The sequence below is a fragment of the Ictidomys tridecemlineatus genome (genome assembly GCF_052094955.1).
Source record: "Ictidomys tridecemlineatus isolate mIctTri1 chromosome 5 unlocalized genomic scaffold, mIctTri1.hap1 SUPER_5_unloc_3, whole genome shotgun sequence".
NCBI lineage: Eukaryota > Metazoa > Chordata > Mammalia > Rodentia > Sciuridae > Ictidomys > Ictidomys tridecemlineatus.
In genome coordinates, this window is record NW_027520956.1 from 634,021 (window position 1) to 655,381 (window position 21,361).

At 38.8% G+C, this 21,361-nt stretch overlaps 1 pseudogene; it reads right to left on the reverse strand.

Moving 5' to 3' along the window:
- Positions 1 to 17,766: 17,766 nt before the first annotated feature.
- Positions 17,767 to 19,498, reverse strand: LOC144372261 (transcription factor AP-2 gamma pseudogene; annotated as a pseudogene).
- Positions 19,499 to 21,361: the final 1,863 nt, after the last annotated feature.

Genomic DNA, 21,361 nt, shown 5'->3' on the forward strand with positions numbered 1-21,361 from the left:
TCCCTAGGCCTCATAAAGAAATAATGAAAGAACATTCTCAGTATTTCACTGGATTACAAAACTGTTCTGCTTTTCCTTATTTCATTAATTAAACATTGGCAATGTGTCTTTTTAAGCTACTTGTGTCTTTCATGCATTTGAAAGCTTGTTCAAGTGCTTTTGGAGGCTCTATTTTTATAGCTGGTCTAAAAGATTGCAGTGACCCATAGGAACTGGCAAAATTTATACTCTTATAGACCATGTTTCCCAACAGAGGAACATACCCAGAAGCTTTCTTCTCATCAATATTATTTCCTGTTCCTCCTGCTATCACTGAAAATCAGGAGGTAGCTGGTCACCCAGTCTGAGCTCCCATTTCTTCATGGGTGGCCACAGCCATGACTTTCATTCTCTCTCCAAGGTCAATATACAGCCACTGGTATTTATTTGATAAAAGTGGAATCCAGCTACCACTTCCATTTTGTGGAAATGGATATAAGAAAAATTGTATATTTAAAATCCCGCATTTTCCCTCATTGCACCTCTGAAAGCAAGATGGGTCCCTAGCAGCTCTACTAGAAGCACCAGGAAAATTCAACCAGGGTTCTCACTCTGATCGGGAAATAATAGCTTCAATGTGTGGTACCACTGTTTCCATCAGTACACATTAGGTTGAACAAAGTGAACTTCCTTGAATGGATTGTTCCAGGATATCTACCCAGTGAAAGAAAACATACTAGCTCTTTGTACATCAAATAAAAAAAATAAAAAGCTTCAAAAAAGCTTATTAAGAATGTGCTCAGCAGTAGAGCACTCACCTAGCACATGTGAGGCTCTGAGTTATATCCTCAGCACCACATGAAAATAAATAAAATACAGATATTGTATCCAACTACAACTAAAAAATAAATATTAAAAAAGAATGTGAACATTGGGCTGGGGCTGGGGCTCAGTGGTAGCACATTTGCCTGGCATGTGTGAGGCACTGGTTTCGATTCTCACCACCATGTATGAATAAACAAAATAAAGGTTTATCAATAACTAAAAAAAATTTAAAAAAGAATGTGAATATCAATGAAACATAAATTAGAGTATATACTTTCCCATAATTACACACACACACACACACACACACACACACACACACAATAAAGAACACAGGAAGGGTAAATTGATGAAGGTTACATTAACTGTTCTGATCTTAAACCCCTGGCTCTCTGGTGTTTGCTAGTTCGTTGCTAATCTGGGTAGAAGCCGAAAGAGTCAACTCAAAACAGGGTTGAACAGCACATCAAGGTTCCCTGGAACTCTTGCCTTTATTGGCCTTTATGCATGATTTCCCCTTTATTGGACATGAAGAAAAATATCCAGACCATAGTACATCTAGAAAACCTTAATCCTGGATCCTAGTCTTAGGAAGCACAATGCTGATGACCAGGATAGTAAGGTGATTATGGTGTAGAGCACTCAGGTGCTTGCAGACTCATAGGACAAATAGACATCTCAAAAACAATTTGAAATAAAGTACATTGAAGGCTGCAGGAGTAAAGGAGATTTCTGTGCAGAAGAGGAAGAGTTCTGAGTGTCGAGAGGGTTAGAGAGAGCCCCACATGGCAATGGTACTTTCACTGTCTGGAAGGACAAAGAGATTCCCAGGCATTCAAGACAACAGAGCAGAACAGAAATGACTGTGCTTTGTTGCGTCCAGTGCCTGTCAAAACAGAAGAATTAGGGGTGCCTGAAGGTATATTGTTGATGTATTTTATTCTTCCAGTTTAACACAAATATAAGTTGTGCACAAACATCCATCAATATCCCCAGGGACTTGATCCAGGTCCCCCTTGGATACCAAATTCCAAGGATGCTCAATTCCATTATATAAAATGATATAATATTTTCATATAAACTAATCTCTATATCCTTTAAATCCTCTATATCCTTTAAATTATCTCTACATCACTTGCAATACCTAATACAATAGGTATTGTAGGTATAATACAATACAATGCTATTTACACAGCTATTATACAGTATTGTTGGGGGAAATGAAAAGGAAAAAAATGTCTGTACATAGTCAGGACTATTTTTTTAAAAATATTTTTTAGTTGTAGATGGACACAATACCTTTATTTATTTATTTAAATATGTGGTACTGAGGATCGAACCCAGGGTCTTACATGTGCTAGGTAAGTGCTCTACCACTGAGCCACAACCCCAGCCCAGGATTTTTTTTTTTCATTTTTTAATTGGAAGCTGCTTGAATCTACAGTTGAGGAACCTATGAATTTAGATTTATATTTTTCTTATTGAATTTTCTGATCTTCAAATTAGTATGTAATTATAAAAATTTGGAAATAAGCTTGAAAATCATTATTTTTTTCTAATAATGTGTAGAAAATGGCAATAGTTTGTCAATGATAGCTAATAGAGAAAAACTGCTTTTTTTTCTTATGTTTCTTCTAATACTCCTACCTAAGTCATGGCTCTGACAGTTTTAGATTGTATTCAGTGCTAATTTGTTTCTTTAGATATGTCAGATCATTAACCACTAGCACTGACACCCATGGCAGGCTTGTAAGCAGATGATGTGGTTAGGAGGCATGGAGCTGGGATGATCTGGCACCTGCATCAGGACTCCTAGAGGTATAGGTGGGAACATGCAGACCACTGCCTCTGGCTCTATCCTTCCTGCACAGTGCTACATGCATATGTTGTTTCCTCCAGGAAAATATAAAGCTCACCAATCATTAAACCCAAGTTCCTTCTAAAACTTCCTCATTTGCAACAATAAATCTTTGTTCAAATATTCAAAGTTTTGGGCTTGGTGTTATGGCTCAGTGGCAGAGTACTTCCCTCACACACATGAGGAACACTGGGTTTGATCCTCAGCACCACATAAAAATAAATTTAAAAATAAAGATATTATGTCCATATATAACTAAAAATTTTTTTAACATTCAAAGTTTTCCTAAGCACAATGTCTTTTTCTTTGATCCTGAATCTCAAAATCATCTGTGATTAGAGTTGTTCTTTAGTGCATTTTCAATATTTTTATTTTGAAATAATTTCAGATTTACAGAAGAATTACATATATAGGCAATTTCTATATCCTTTTAAACTAGCTTCCCCAGGACACTGTGATCAAAACTAAGATACTAACATTAAGGCAATATTATTATTTTTTAATGACAAATAAAAAGTGCATATATTTATGGTGTACCACACATTTTGACATATTCATACATGGTGGAGTGGCTACATCATACAATTAGCATACATATTACCACAATACTAATTTTTTTTCATGGTAAGAAGTTTGTAAAATCCACTCTCAGCAACATGATGGGATAATTACATTCAGGAGATCATCAGGACAATATTATTAACAAGAGCTCAAGTTATTATGATTGCTTGAGTTTTCCACTCACTCCCTTTTTCTATTCCATGGTCTACCCCAGGATCCTATATTAAAGGCCATCATCCAGTCTCCTTAGAGTCCTCCAGTATGTGATTAGTTCTCAGCATCTGCTTTTCATGACAAGGCTGTGGATCACTCAGTGCCTTCCTGTCTAGTCCACTGTCTGTCCCAGCTTCCATTCTAATATCTGGTAAACTTGAGTCTGTCAGGTTCTAGCTGAGAGTTAACTGACAATCCTGAGTAACATTCCTGTTGCAACAGCTCCTGATTTTATAACTATTTTTTAAATGTCAGAAATTAGGTATTGTTGATTTTTTTATGTTAAAAATTTCTATATTTGCAATTTTAGATGACTCAGCCTAAACCACTAAAAAACTATTAATTATCCTGTGTTCTTGTTCACATCAGTTATTACTGAAGTTCTCAGAAACATATTAGTAAAACAATTATTATTTATTTTCATTTCACCATCTCTTTGTTCTTTTCATTCCCTCTGGAAGCCAGAAAATATAATTTAAAAAAGAACTCAAGTAGAGAAGCACAGTTGAATGAAAAATATCAGCTTGTTCCCAGCTTGTAACTCTGAGTCCAGCCTCTCCCTTAAGGGCAACCCATCTCTGCAGGCCAGCTTTCAACATCTGCACTGAATCAACCTTGAACATTTCACATCTTTTACCTGTGGGAAGAAGGTGCTATGGATATGCAAATTAAGTTACTTAATCACCTGGTTCCCTGATAAAGTAATGAAACTTTAGAACACCCCCTGCCATAAGGCAATCATGTCAGCAGGAAAACAGTCACAGGTAAACCCCAGATTCTTGTGGGTGCTGATGCTTGAGTTGCCGGACCTCTGTGCGTGGCTGCTGTCCACAGTACTTGGATGGTGCTTTTCTATAATTTAATAAAGTGTTGAAGAGAGAGAGTGGAGAAATATACAAATTCTGACCTGAGGAATATCAGGGAGCTTGAGGCAGTATGGGAGATCACTTATGAACCCAGCCTAATTTCATTTTAAGATTGGGAACTGGGCTGGGGATGTGGATCAAGCGGTAGCACACTCACCTGGCATGCCTGCAGCCCAGGTTCGATCCTCAGCACCACATACAAACAAAAATGTTGTGTCTGCCGAAAACTAAAAAATAAATATTAAAATTCTCTCTCTCTCTCTCTCTCCCTCTCTTAAAAAAAAAAGAATTTTGAAAAAAAAAAACGATTGGGAACTGCCTCATCACAGTCATGAAAAATTCATTTCTGTTTTACTGTAAAATACTAAGATTTCTATTTGGCCTGACCATAGCTTGATGTTTTTTTAAAAAAATAAATAAATAAATTTGTTTGGGATTCTTGACTGTGCTTTGAACTTACCTGTGCCCAGCTCCCCTTGACCAGATAACAACCCTCCCTGAAATCCCAGCTGCTCCTCATTAACTTTGTTGTTGGAATCTAAGTTTGCTCCCTACCTTGAGATGTTAAACAATGTAGACCATAAACTTGCTATTTGCCCTTGTATTATACTTTCCCGAACCCTGTCAGCTGTACGTTCCCAAGACACCCCCACTCTTCGTACTTTTTTACACTATAAAAGCTTCCCTGGTGGCTGGGTTTTGTGGCTCAGCAGTAGAGTGCTCACCTAGCTCATGCAAGACCCTGGATTTGATCCTCAGAACCACATAAAAAAATAAATAAATAAAATAAAGGTATTGTGTTTAACTACGACCAAAAAAATAAATTTTTTTTTAATAAAAAGCTTCCCTGTAATCATACCAGTTGTTGTTCTCTGGCCCTGTTTTTCCAGGTGAGACAACTGCTAGCCAGATCTCTTTGTGTACACAATATAAGCTTACTTTAATTTGCTTTAAATTGGAGTCAGTGGTCTTCGTGTCATGGTTCTACACACTCTTGCCCAACAACAATAAAAAACTGAAACATATTAAGGGCTGGGCTGGAGGGCAGCCCCCTACTAACTAGCATCAATAGATTGTTTGGGGGTTGGGGAGGCTAAGGAATGAGGATCACAGGTTTAAGCCAGCCTCAGCAATTTTGCATGACCCCATCTCAAAATAAAAAATAAAGAGGGCTAGGGATGTAGCATCAAGAGTTCTTAACTGATCAGCCTACATTAAACACTTCAAATTTTCATTGAAGACCACAAAGGAGCCCATAGCCCCTGAAATGGAGTCCAGCAGTTTTTAGTTATCCTTTCATAGTGACTAATCCTTAACCCACAAGAAAGGTGCCCCTCGCCACATCTCTCCCGCTGCCCACAGCATAGGCTACTTGTCCATTGCCTCCTCTTCACCAGCTTCAGCCTCTTCACAGAAAGCTTGGCTAAATAAACAAAACAAAAGCAGAAACAACAAAAACCTATTTATAGAAATAAAAACATGTCCATATGGCCCCAACTGCACAGAACAAGGTCCTAAAGTCTGGGAACCCATCTGCCACAGAAACATTCTTCCCCCTATAAGAAAAGTAGGATAAGTTTATTTTAGGATTGTGTAAAGATCCAATAAGAAGATGTGTGAAGTGCCTAGTAATTCCCCTCCAGGTACCATCACCTGATGGAAGACAGTCAGGCTGCCTGCAGCAGGTATTGCTGCCCTCATGGCAGTTACAGCAACATATCACACCAAGTGCTGCCATCTGCATCCGCACCAATTCCAAGACTTAGTCATCAGTCATCTGCCAGTTTTACCTCAGGTTCCTCAGGAGGTAACTCAAAAATACTGAATAATTTAGAGAGAAGATGAGAAAATGAAGAAAACAAAACTAGCCACAAGCATGTGAAAATCTCAGGACTTGCCCTGCCTTCATTACTGGGGCCAAAGATGATTACACTGACCGCTGCTTTGGTGGCCCCTGGGAATACACTGGCCCTAAAGAATGTCAGAGTGTCAGCTTTTTCAAGAGAGGAAAACTACTCAGAGATGAAAGGTGAAAATAAGTGCATGCCTTCCTCATTTGTGTGTGTGTGTGTGTGTGTGTGTGTGGTGCAGGGGATTGAACCCAGGACCTTGTGCCTGCAAAGCAAGCACTAACTAACAAGCATGAGAGCACAGATAAATTAAAAGATCTGCCCAACTTCAGGGCATCCACAGGTCACTCAAATAAATGCTAAATTGGAATTGTAGCCAAGGTAAGTTTCTCCCCAGGTCACTGTTAACATTGTTCCTAATGGAATAGGAACCAGCTCTGTTTCTTTCCTCACTTAACTGCATCTGAATTCACAGGTGTCTCATTAGGGTTTCTAGATGACCAGGGTAAATTGGAGGGCAGAGAATAGGCAGTGTTCCCAGGAAAATCAGGCAGCTGAATGCATGCTACTTGCTCACTTTCTCAGAGATCTCTGGGCTTTAAACCTGAGGTTTTGCACCTGACCCTGGAATTTACAAAAGTATTTGCTTTAGCTTTGATTCTTTAGTGAACAATTCCAATTATTTTCATGCAGGCTTTCTGGCTACCAGGGTATAGAAAATGCAGAATCTTGTCTAGAGCCATCTAGGTGTGCTCTGGCTCCCTTCCCCCATGCTTCTTGCAATTTGCTAGAAGCCTGAGCTGATGTGCAATTTCCCAAAATGTGCATCCATAATTTTAAAAATCATACTGCTGATGAAGTGCATACATACTCTACAGTGGCTCTACAAATAAGCAACTCAAAAATAAGTTGAAAATAAGTTTATATTGGTCAATCTGAAATGTTCATTAAATATCAGTAATACTGAGGCAAAGAAAGTACGTTTAAAACCAAGCCCTTGCTAGATGGGCCACAATCATCCCTTGGGCATGTAGTAAAAGAAGGACCTACAATGGTAAATATGTGTCTTCTGAAGCACAAAGGCTCCATCAAGATCAACCTCCTGTTCCCCATTCAGGTCATTCTCAAAGAGTTTAACCATGGGAAGAATTTGTCTCCCAAGACTCCAAAGGAAGAAAGAACCCTAATTTTGACAATTACTAGCCAACAACAACTTATACTAATCAAGCTTTTGTTCTTCTCTGATTCTGAGACCCTATGCTCCCCGCTTAGTTACTTCTTTAAGTTCCCTTTAAAAATCACTAAATCTGAAGGTTACTCAGTTTAGCAAGATACTATTAGTCTCCTGCTAGACTTGCTGTAGCCAGCACCTCTGACACAGGTGTGTCATAATGATAATGGTTACCTAGGTTACTTTTCAGGCATGAGAAGGCTGTATTTTCCTTTTGTTTTGTTTTGTTTGTTTTTAAAAAAGAACTCTTCCCATGGGCCTGTGCAGGTATGCAATGGGTATCCTATTGATGTCAAGAGGCCTAACCTCCACCTTCATATCATGCTAATGTTGACATTTTCTGAACACACAACCCAGGAAGATCCATAAAGATTGATTACACCTATAAAAACCACTGATTACCTCACCTCCAATCATGCCCACACCTTAAATACCCTGTTTCCATATCCCATAAATGTTCCCAAACCCTATTCTCAGGAAGTCAATATGAGACTTAAGCCTCCCATCTTCATGCTTGGCTACCTTGTGGATAAACTCTTGCTCCTTTACAAAACCCATTTCAGTGACTGGCATGCTGTTTGGTGGGCAAAAGGAGCCTGGTTTAGGAACACATCATGAGAGGTCACCACTAGCTTCCTGAAGTTTTGTGCGTACCATCCCCAGGGACAACTTTCAGTGCATTTTGGCATTTGATACACACTTCTGTAGCTCTTCCTACATAAACAAAAATCTACCACTATTGTGTGTTACTCTGTTTTTTCATGTGCAGTCTCCTGAACAAGTTGAAAAGGAAGAGGCCAGACAGGCACCATGACATCTTAAAGATCTGTGTTTACCTGGTGCTTTCAGGTCTTAGTTGTTGGAAGTTCTTTACTGACAAATTCTAAAACAGTTCTGCTAACTTCTCACATTAAAAATAAAACTAGAATTGCCTAGCAAGCCTATAGATAATCTGAATATATACAGAATCTCATTTATGCATGAATAAGGTATGCCACCAAGCTGATTTTATCATGTAAAGATCTCACATTTACGAGGTGTTGTACAGAGATCTGATGAGTCTCAATGAAAGCATCTGTGTGCATCTTCCAGAGGTCCCCTGAGTTACTTCAATACATAAGATTTCAGATTGCCACACAAGAGGTCAGAACAGTAGCATGTCCCTTTGATGTCCTCATAACAATTGGGAGTCTGCCCAGCAAAGCAGGAGGCCAGGTACCCCAAATGCTGAGAGCTTTCTGTTACTGTTCCTAAGGAAGTTAGTCACTATTTTTTCAAAAATTAAATGTAGTATACAACCATGGCAGGAAATTCAAGGGTGAGGCCCTCAAAAATCCTCTATTTATTGGTACAGTCTGCCAAATGATTCTGGGAAAGAAATCCCATCAATGGAAAAACACTTTCCCTAAGGATACTATGATAGGTTAATTCACTGCAATTTGTAAATGTGCTGTGAGGGCCTTGGGAGAGAAGAGGCACAAGTAGATTCCCTGTCATAGGATATATATTGCTCTAGTACACATGCAAAATGGAGGAGGTCCAAGCTTTACAAATGGTGAATTCCACTGATAAAGAACATTCCAAGTGGGGGCATGTGTCCCTGTAGTGTGACATTTGACATTATTTCCATGGAGCAATATCATAGGAGTCAAACTTCAAGGATTATGGGAAAGAGAGATGAGGGAGTCCCAGAAATGGTCTTATAGTCAACTCCTACTCAGGAAGGTCTCCACTAACATTCAGCAAAATGAGACATTCCATAGTCTGGAGCAATTGCTGGGCTACAAATTAGACCTGCTATCTATGAATCCCATGTGCTTTGATTTAAAAAGGATCCATGCACCTTAGATCCCAACTGCCTCATGAAAGGTCACTAATTCAACAACACCCTTTGGCCAGGAATGAAGGCCACCTTTATTGGTAGGCCTTTTACCAGAATCCCTGAATGGGGAAAAGGGAATCCCTCATTTCCCAGAAGAGGCAATGTAGTTGTTTGTGCATGGGTAAGAAGCCATGGAAAGCATGGCAAGCCATAGGCAAAATACACCTCCATGGGGACAAGCATTTCAATCATAAACAGGTTAAGTAAACAAAGACATCTTGGTTATATAAAGAGCACACACTAATATTCTCAATGTACTGCAGTGTATCATGAATAATATAAGAAGCTAAAAAATAAGAATAGTTGAGGGGAAAAGAAATAGAATTTGCTACCCAATTAGGTTAGAATTTGGTTGGTCCCAAGAAGGCCTCCGAACACCATTTGGTAAGGTACCAATTGAGCCTTAGGTACTACTTACTCTCAGATAATTGGAAAACTTTCATGGCAAAATTGTGGTCACCATGATATATTGACCACACAGATCATATACACAGAAATAATTTTGAAATAAGTTGCTCTAGTTGTCATCCTTCACCTTTAGTTATTGCTATTTTCCAGGGATCATTATACTTTTAAGTCCCAGAGAAACCAGGGAGAATAAGAACAATTCAGAAAAGAGGAAAGTAGGATGTGATAACTTCCTGCTACATAGGAGAAGGAACTACCTAATATGTGGTAGGTTAGTAATCCACAATCCTTGCTCAGGAACAAAGACCCAGAGGATCAGAAAAGTCAGAGGAATATGTGAAAAGAACAGGCAGGCTTTTGCTCTGTTTCCCTGTGGAATTTAGGGATATGACCTTGTAGGGACAAAGTATCACCAGCCATTACCACCCTTTGCCAAATACTAATATTCTTTGACTTAACATGGCATACAAACTAATAAACCCACCATTTTAAAATATTGTAAATGGAAAAATGCATTAAATACACCTAACCTATCAAATATCACAATATGCTATAGAGTACAGGTTTTTGAACCTTAATATTAGATCATGTGGCCAAAGGAATGTTAAAATACAAAATTCAAAGTACAGTTTCTACAGAATGCATATCACTATCACACCATGGTAAAGTTGAAAAATCACATGTTGGATCATGCCAAGTCAGAGACAGTCTGCAGTTCCTGGTTTTATACTCCTTGGCCACATAAAGCTTCATCTTCCATGCCCTCTGTGGTTTCATAGGGCAAAGTGACTAGTTGTTGCAGCTGAGCTGTTAGGTCAGTTCTGAGCCTAACCTGACAGGACAAAACCCATCAATACTTTTTTCCACTTCCTCATAGTGACTGAGAATCCCATCAAAAGATCATCAAAAGGAGGCAAAGAAGTAAGCTGAGTATAACAGAATCTAAAGAGAAGGTCAACTTGACAGAGACAAAGTAAACATAATCAAGGCCCTGACTTGCTGCTCAGGCCAAAAATGAGACTCACAGACCTCAGGGAGGCCACACCATCAGCAACAAGCCAAGTGACATGGAACACATTCAGCACAAGATGATGACTGCTCCCTGGGAACACTTAGAAAGTCCACCACAGGCTTCAGGAGTAGATGTAACAGTCTTCAGGGTTAAGGTCAGGCAAACTCCCTCAGCACACAGCAAGAGCCAAGGACCAGCATGAGGAGCTGATGTATACCAGGATGTCTTCTCCTATCATACAGTTCCACAAGGGCAGGAGACTGTCCTGTGCATCTAAATACCATCTTGCAAGGAAGGAACAGCACTAATAAATCTAAGCATTCCTGGAAAGTGCTCAACCACCCAAAACAGGCAACTGAGTCCAGCAGATCCCAGATTCTGAGTGTAATTCTATAATTTGACATAGTTGGAGACAAAGTCACACCTAACACTGCCTCTCTGGCCAGTTTATTCTGTTTGTCTCATCTGGTAACTTCAGCTTTATGGAAAATATGAAGGCTCTGAAACTAGAGAGGATCAGGAAAAAAACAGAGCAGGTGTTTACCTTCCATATGATGACTCCAGGGCAGATTCTCTCCAAACCTTGTTGTTTCAAGGTGCTTCCCCCTGCTACCATTTTGCAGTTCATAAAAGCTGACTAAATAAAGCTATGTAGCTGCCAAGACAGCACTGTGCACTAGCACATGGACACATTTTTACCTTTGGCCTGTCCACAGCCACTTCACACCCATAGTGCATCTTGCAGAGTTTAAAAAATATATATCAGAAAAAAAATAATGGTAGCTTAAAAACAGAACATCTCTTGGCCCTTATAGGTCTAAAATTTTTAGAAAGAATAAACAGAATTAAGTATCTGATGTGCAAAGGCAAAATCATCCCTGTATTTCATTCACCTTTATAGAAATCTAGTTCGCAAGTCCCTTTGCTGTGATTTGAATTGACCTACTTGATGGAACACAGGCCAATTCCATTAGGCACCTGCCTATGCATAATGATGAAAATACAAAAACAAAACAAAGCAAAACAAAAAACAAACCTAGGTTCAATGGGAAAAAATGTGAGGGTGAGATTCGCATTGAATATTTAGTAATATTCTGATTTGTATCAGGGGTTGATATACTTTAAGGTATTTTAAATTATTATTTACTCTTTCAAGTTTTTTAAAAAAATTTCACGGATTAAAAGCCAATAAATTTTACATCATATGCTATTTGGGAAATTTTAGAATTCAAATAGTCAACCCTCATGTTGTAAGAAACTATTTAGTATCTTAAGGACAAATTTAAATATTTTCCCTGATCTAATCATTTTTATTTTCTTATTTATCTTCCTGATGCCCATAACATGAATGTACATACTACTAACTATATGGAAATGAGAAATAAGTATCTTCATGTTAACAAGAGTTTCTAAAATGCTCAGCAATGACTAGTATTGGAAGTATTAGGCAAGTATTTTCCTGGCTCCACCAACAGATGAGGTAAAAAATGTTAAAATACAAAATTCAAAGTACAGTTTCTACAGAATGCATATCACAGATTAGCTCATCCTAACTCACAATGGGGTAGGGGGAGAATAGAAGTACTTTGGATTAGATAAAGGGGAATGAAGGCAGATGAGTGCAGTCCATGTTCTATGGAAACATATTCAATAGCATTGGTAAGGCTGAGAATTACAAGGAAAAAAAAGGAAAAATCAAATCAGTTCCATTTGTCTCCATCTACTTTTGTTACCCAAAAAAAAAAAAAATTCATACTGCATTCTTACTGCCACTTTTGATACAGTTGCAATCAAAGCAGTTTACAATTTCCACTGTCTCCAATGGAATCACCCATGTAGGTGGCGACTTTCAGCTTTAGAGCTCACAATTTCAGCATCTGAGTTATGAAAAGAACAATCCTTTCCAAGAAAGGAGCACTTATGCAAGCACTTGGGGAAGCAGAAAAGAAAAAAAAACTGATATGATTTCCTAGTCAATTTCAACCACCTCTGCCAAGATCATTATTCTGGTCTCCAATCCTGCACCTACAGCCCCCATGACAAACAGGATGAGAAGGTTGTCAATGAGGCTGCAAGGCAGCAGCATCTGATGCTATGAGTCAGCTTTAACTATAGTCCCTAGACCCCATGAACAAGCAAAATGTGGAGTGAAAGCTCACATGGAGATAGTTTTTTGGGTGTTGTTGTTTATTTTTTTTATTTTTTAACATTTATCTGAATAAATATGGAATATAAAGTTTTTTAAGGAAGTTTTTGAGAAGAAAAAGTGAAAATTAATATTTATAGCATGTTCTTTTTTAGAATGCATATTCAGCAATCTGCTTTTATATGAGTCATACTAACTCTTAATTTTAGAAAATACAAATTTAATTTTGATGGCCACAAAGTAAACAGTCAAATCCAATTTTGTTAGAAATTTTACCTGTATCTAATGACATGAATTTTCTTAATTGGGAATAAGTTTTACTTCTTAAAATCTATCTATCAATTTAAAAAAATTTAGTGGAGGCATTTTGAGATGTTAACTTTTAAACAGTTTGTGTTTCTTGAAATAAAAAGGTAAGGCATATCATGTCAGGGCCACTTTGTTAAATGTATACCTAGAACCTACCCTCAAGCTTTAAATGGGAATTCCAAAAGAACCATCACAAGTAGAGCTTTTAAAAATAAACTCTTAAAACACAGTGTATATATATACAAGGGAATATTACTCAGCCATAAAGAGAAATGAAATTATGGCATTTGCCAGTATATGGATGGAACTGGAGAATATCATGCTAAGTAAAACAAGCCAATCCCAAAAAACTAAAGGCCAAACATTCTCTCTAATATGTGGATGCTAACTCACAATGGGGTAGGGGGAGAAAAGAAGTACTTTGGATTAGATAAAAAAGAATGAAGGGAAGGGAGGGGGAATTGGAATAGGGAAGAATGGGGATAGGGAAGAATGAATCTGACATCACTTTCCTATGTTCAAAGATGAAAACACAACCAATATAATTCCACATCATGTATAACCAAAAGAATGGGAAGTTGTACTCCATGTTTATATAATATTCCAAAATAAATTCTACTTTCATGTATAAATTTAAAAAAATGAACTCTAAGAGCATTTAATTCTATGTTGAATGATAATACAAATCCATTACTATCACTACAATAACTTTTCTCTTCCAGAGGAAACTCAAAAAATTACTGACCTCAAATGTGGCAACAAGATCACTTGCCATGATGCTCAGTCACTTGGGAACTGCCTCTCTTGTCTTTGGTCACTGGAAACACCTGAACCTGCCCAGACTTCTCTATTCAGTCTTCCCAGAACAGTTCATAAGACTCCTTTCCTTTATTTGTCACAAAAGTGTTGCTAAGAAGTATTTTATTACTTTTCATAAATAAAAAGAAAACAACACAAATACAGAAATAAGTAAAATGCATGAGTATATAAAGAAAATCATACACATAAAACAGAAAACACATAAATAATCCTTCAGAAGAAGTATTGATACATTGAGCTTTATAAATCACACTTCACAAATGAGCATGAAGTTTGGTAGCAATATCAAGGAATATTTATTGAAACACACATTACATGCAATCAGAGTTGCAACCATAAACACTAACACTGAATGCTACTGTCTTAGAAAAAATTAACTTAAATATGCAGTGAGAGTAATCCAAATATACATGGTGAAATTAGTACTACCATTTCATAATGACTGCTTATCATATTCTGAGCTGTTAACTTTTTAAATTAAATATAATAGAAATAAGTAGATTTGAAACTAGGAGACTTTTTCCTCTATATGTTTATAACCTCCAAAGTACCTGCTGCAGGGAAGCCTGAATCATAACAGGTTTGTGTCTCTGCAGATCAGAAACACAACATGCAAGCCCACTGGGTTTCTTTAAAATAATTCAATTGCCCCTTCAGTAAATTAATGGACAAAAATGTGGCATATATACACAATGGAATATTACTCAGCAATAAGAGAATAAAATTATAGCATTTACAGGTAAATAGATGGTGTTGGAGAAGATAATGCTAAGTGAAGTCATCCAATCCCCCAAAAAACAAATGCCAAGTATTTTCTCTGATATAAGGAGGCTGATTCATAGTGTAGTAGGGAGGGGGAGCATGGGAGGAATAGACAAACTGTAGATAGGTCTGGGGGGTAGGAAGAGAAGGGAGGGGGCAGGGGGTTAGCAAGGATTGTGGAATGTGATGGACATCATTATCCAAAGTACATGTATGAAGACACAAATTGGTATGAACATACTTTATAATTTTATGAACATACTTTTAATTTTTCAACCTGAGATATGAAAAATTGTGCTGTATATGTGCAATAAGAATTGTAATGCATTCTGCTATCATTTTTTAAAAAAATAAATTTAAAAAAATTTTAAAAATAAAATAATTGAGTGTTTACTTATTATTATAATCTTTGCAACCACTGAAAAGTTTAGATGCTAACATGATATTAGATTAATCACCAGACAAAAAAATGTTAATTTGATAATGTAAATAATAGATGAACCCTGGTTTCAAAGACAATATATTTTTACTGTCATGCTGGAAATATTTGAATGAGATTTGAAGTTTAACTCTCAGGCCACAGAATGCTCCTTCACATTTAAAAAAAAAATTGAGAGTGAACAATCATGGGCAATTTAAATATTTTATATTTAAATATCACTTTCTGAGTTTACCTCTTGTATCAACTTTTTCCTATCAATGTATCTGATAACTAAGCACCATGCTTGATTTTAAATGGATAAAGAAATTCAAGCTATACTTAAACCCAGATCTTTGGAATATTACATAAAGGGAGTAAATACTCAACTCCAAGACTACATCACCAATATTTACAAGGATGTACTTAGAAGGGGCAGAGCTCATTTTAAATTGTACTTCCTGAATAAATTAGCTAACCTTTCACAGAAAAATCAGTCTACCTCTTTAGAATTTTGTAGAGAGTTTTATTTTTAATTGTATTAACTGATTTAATCCTCTGAACTACTATTTGTGCAACAGAAAAGTGATTTATTCAATGACACTGGAGTCCTGTGATGGAATGATACATTTACAAAAAGCAAGTCCACAGCTTCCTTCATACTACCTGGGAAGGGACCATCCCTACTATCAGCACAGCCTTCCCCTGGCTTCCTCTCATATGATGTCCCAGGATGGTGCTCATTGCCCATCAGGCAGCCCTGTTCTCTTTCCATCACAGAGATCCTGTGTGGCAGCCTACTGACTAACCCAGTGGCTCTGATGTTGGCTCATTTACTTATTTATATATTTCAGTTTTTCATGATCAGCTCATTGGAATAATAACCTTTTTATAGTCTATTGTCAAACTAAAAAGATTTGGTATAACTGGAAATAACGAATAGCTCCCAATAATTCCATTCTGACTTAATTTCCTTTATGAGTATTTACTGGCAACCAATAAGGAAGAGATTTATCCAAAGAAAATAAAAATAAATCTATTATAAAAAGAAAGATAACATGAAAAGTCCAATTTCTTTAATTTCATAAAATGCAAATAATTAATTTTTGAGCTAGAGGAACAGAAATAAAGATGCAAGCTCTCTCTGAGGAAGGAGCAGAAACAACAGCTGACTCACCATCTCTCTGATTTAGACTTGCAAAGCCAAAGCCATGGCTACTGGACAGCTCTGAAGAGCTGCTGAAGGACACCCAGAGCAAGGCAGAGGCCAGCAGAGCATCACAGATGTCTGCAGAGAAAAGCAACATATGAAGGTTAGCACACTGGGAGAAGCTCTCCTTTCTTTTTTAGTTAAGAGGTTAGAATTTGCACCATCTTGGTCATAACCATATTAGTCTATGCCTAACAACAGGCTAATAAGGAAAATAAAAGCCCTAGCTTCTAGTCTTTGTCATTATCCTATTGTAACTATTCCCCTCATGGCCAAGTCAAAGCCCTCAGTGTGATGTGACTGGAAGGCACGCAATCACACACCACGGAACACTTCCATCTTGCACACAACATAGAAGACACATAAACAGCCTGAAGATTAGGGGTCATAGCAAGACACTACAAAAGAAGCAAAAGAGGTGAGTTTTGATAATTGATACCTGTATTTTCAATATGATTGGCTTAGTTTCACTTACATAATTTAATTTTACTTTTTTATTTTTCCACAGATTCTATCCAGAATACTTTTATTATACAAGTATCATGCACATTGGGGAACATTTACAGTCAAGGAGTTCAATTCTAAACCTCCATTTCACCCACACCAACTCTAACGCACATTTACCTTACAGTGAATGAGCCTCACAGGAATGAGATACCAAGTTATTGTTTTCTGAACACAGAGCTCTGATTAAACAGAATCTTACAAACCAAGAACAAAGCCCTGTATCCTCTTAATTCTTCATACCCTTTGTACAGATGAATAAAATCTAAAGATGTGTTATAAATTACCCCACCACCATTAAAACTTAACATTAAAATCAAATCATATTTCTCAAAAACTTTTAAAAAGTGCACCAGTATTTACAGATCCCATTAAATTATGCATAAATATATTCTGTACACTCAACACACTGTTTCTCAAAATACAGAGCCTCTACAGAAGCTTGGGGGTGACAGGCAGCAGGAGAGCTTAGTGCCACCCTTTTCAAGTTTACTGGAAAAATCAAGATCTGAAATAAATATGCAAATAAAACTTCAGTTCCTTACAGGAACCTGTCGTTCCAAAGAGTCACCCACTTAAAGAGTTAACTTTCAAAGTTAAAAAGAGAGAGAAAAGAAAAATGAAAAGTCAGCAGGCATTGTTTCTACAAGTTTCCTACAACCAGAAGGCCCCTCTGAGCATGGGGTTTGCACCCACCAGCACCTACTCCCTGGCTGCAGAGCACGTGGTACCTTTGCCTCCTCCTGGAGGGAACCATCGCTAAAGTACGTAGATAAAGACTAATTTTTGGAAAAAAAAATATTTAGTGAACATAAAAACCAGCCATATCTTAACACTGAAGGAAATAAATTATCATTAATCTGAATATAATCAATCTGAAGTTTCAACAGCATGGCTTCTTGTTAGCCCTGTAAGTCAGAGGAAGGAGAGATGGAGTTCCAAAAAATAACGCTGAGCAAGTAAAAACAAAACAAAAAACAGTACTTGTCACCTTGGATCCTGTGTTCAAGGACAGACACTGCAGTGCTGGAGAAGCCACAGGGATCCATGAGGGCAGGTCGAGATCCTGCAAGCCTCAAGTGACAGAGGCCTTTGGATAGGTGGGTAGGGGAGGTTGGAAGCTCCTCCCCTAGCAAGAGTGTGTCCCAGTCTGTCCCAGTGGAGAAGGATTCCTCAGTCTTTTCCCTTCCTGCCCTCTGCTCACCCCCATTTTACTTCTTGTACTTCTCCATTTTCTCCAGGGTCTTATTAGAATCTGCTGGACTCTGGTCTCTGGGGTTAATATAGGATTTGTCTATGACAATCAGGGCTTCTTTGACCTTCTTCTACATTGCAGACACAGCAGTGCAGATGGCCTGGCTGCCAAACCTATGGGTGGGTAATCAGGCTGAAATGAGACAGGTGGTTCTGTTGGTACCTTTCCAAGATCAGGGAGGGCCTGTTGCTGCAGTTGGGTGTTCAGTCTTGATGGAGGAGGTCCATGAATTCTTTCCACACTTGCTGAGCCGCCCCCAGTGTATTTATTCTTCTTCCTTGCAATCTCGGTTTACCCTCCTGGGTGAGGCCTGGTTAAATTTTCGGCCATTGGCTTACTAGGAAACTCAACTTCACAGACATACACAAAGTCCCAAGCCAAGTGAACAGCTTTTCCTTCCACCAAGGATGTCAGGAGGGTCTCAAGATCAGGTTTCCAAGTTTCCCAGCCAGAATATTCAGCCCAGTCTTGTCCAACTTTTCTCCACAACGATTGGCCTCCATTTTTGGACTTGGCTTTTCTGAAAACACCTCCCAGCAGCCAGGCATTTAAGCATTCAGAAGGTGACAATCGCCTCTGCACTTCAGCCACAGTCACTTTATATTTGGACATGGAGCTGAGGAGAGACTGTCTTCCCAGAACCAAGCAGAAGATTTCATGGGATTCTGCACGACTCCCACCAGCTCCTTCTGACAGGGGAGACCTAGGGGGTTCTTAATCATGGAAAATGGGATCTTTGCGGATTACAGTCTGATCAGGCCCAAGCTGGTGTGAGTTGACGTTCTACACCTTTTCCATCTGATGAGCCATGTCGTGGAGCCCCAGGTTCTCTGCCAGGCAGGTGGCGTCCAGGGCGTGCGCACTGGGGAACAGCAGGTCTAAGCGGCTATAGCCCATGGCACCTTCCTCCTGCCCGGAGAGATGGGGGAGCAGGCCCGCCAGGCACCCTAGGTGCAAAGGCAGGCTGGCCCTCTCCTGGCTCTGGCGGCCAGGCCAGGACTGCTGCTGGTTGCTGGTGGTCACAGGCTGGTGCAGGGGATTGATGGCCGCAGCATAGGCTTTGCTCAGATGCAAATAGGGATCCGCCAACTGAGTTTAAACCAGCTGCTGGTAGGGCGGTGGAATGTAGGGTAGCGGCTAGTATTCAGGGACTCTAGTGTGGGACAGCAGCAGTGCGGAACTGTAAAGATGCTGCCCAGCGGAGGTTAGGTGGGGGATGCGTGGATTCCCGTGGCTACAAGCCCTGCAGCGAAGGTCTGTGCGCTTGGTTCCCCCTGGGCGCTCTGAAGCACCAACTCAGGACCTCGGGTCCCCAGCCAGATAAGTCAGAGCTTGCACTCCAGGGGTAAGTCCGCTTGCGGCAAACACCGTGCGCACCAAGCTCGTTCATCAGCCTGCAATTGTTGGAGTCATAATTTAATTTTAAATAATCGCTATATTTTGACACTGACTTGTAAAATTCATAAAAACTTCATGGTTGTCTCTTGATAGCTGCTGAAAATTGGTATTAGCACATGACTCAATGGGGACATATTAGAAGGATTTTCTTTAAAATCAGGAAGATGACTGCTTCTATTATCATTGTACCAAAAGTCCTAACAGTAAACAGAAAAAAATTTTAAATGAAGAGCATATAAACTGGAAAGAAGAAAAAGCAACTGTTAGAACTTGCAGATGATGTGACTGTATAGATAGAAATTTTTTAAAAAAATGATTGCTTAGCTATTAGCTCAATATTCAAAAACTAATGCTATATTGGAACACTAGCTATACTTACAAAGTAGGAGAGAATATCAAATGGTAACAAAATATACTGGCTCCTAAGAATGCATCCTACAAAATGATGCAAGTGTTTATGGGGATCATTATAAAAACTCTGTTGGGAAATGGGAAGAGGGGGACTACCTAAATGCAGTCTGCAAGAAGAACAAGCAGGAAGACTCCATATTTTTAAGGTATCATTTTCCCTAACTTGAGCTAAAGGTTCACTAAAAGCCCAATTGAAATTCCAGGAGGTGGGGCTGGGGATGTGGCTCAAGCGGTAGCATGCTTGCCTGGCATGAGCAGGGTGCTGGGTTTGATCCTCAGCACCACATAAAACTAAAATAAAAGATGTTGTGTCCACCGAAAACTAAAAAAATAAAAAATTTAAAAAAAATAAAAATAAATATTAAAAAAATCTCTCTCAAAAAAATAAATAAATAAAAGAAAGAAAGAAAGAAAGCCCAGGAGGCTGTTCATAAGACTTGAAGGAGTGACTCACATGGCTCAGGGTTCTTAATCCAGGAAAATGAAGGGAAGGGGCTATGTAAACATGAGTAGAGGACAATTACATCTTTATTTTCACTAACCTCTAACTCAACTCAACATGACAGGCCACACAGGTTCAGCATGCCCTGTGCATTTGGTTAACCAATATAAATTAGATATTTTTATAGCAATCATTGCATGGTTAGAAATACAGTTTGTGTCTCATTTCTTCAAAATAACAGTAGTTATTAAGTTCATCGCCAGATTTTGTTCTTTTATATGCTAATTAATAGCCAAGGATGGCTATTATATTAACATTTCTAGTACCCTCATTACTGCACTTTAATAATTGCTTTTCTCTGTAATTCCAGATGCAAATGTTCTGCATCTACTAGCATTACTCTGAGAAGGGGCTCATTGGCTTCAGCAAACTGCAGAATGGATTTGTTCATGGCACACACACACACACACACACACACACACACACACAAATGGTTAAGAAGCCCCAAAGTGGTTGGTATGTTACTGGAGCATTATGTTACTGGGGCATTATGGGCATTTCAATGAATTCTGTTCAGGCTTTGCTACCTGGAGTGTTACCATGGCAATTTCTCCAATGCAACAAATCTCCAGTCAGAGTTATTCATATTGTAGGCTAAGGGGTTCCCCCATTGGTGGGGGGGGGGCAAGTGAGGGTTAACCCATGAACTGTTTAACATGAGGGCCTGCTCCCCTTCCCAGCCTGGGCCCCAGCAGGCCTTCCTTTATGAATGTCCATTGACAGCCATGGCCCATGGCTCCCCCTGTAGTCACTTCTGCTCACATTTTTTTTCTCACCACTATGGTGTCTCCCCCGCCCCCAAACACACACACCCACATCCCTTAGCTTGCTGAGAACTAAGCACAGATTTGAGAAGCAAAGTATGCAGGGTATAAGTCAGAGAGAATGAACCAGTTGACTAATCTTGGGATGTTCCTCAGCCTCAGCTTTCTCATCTATACA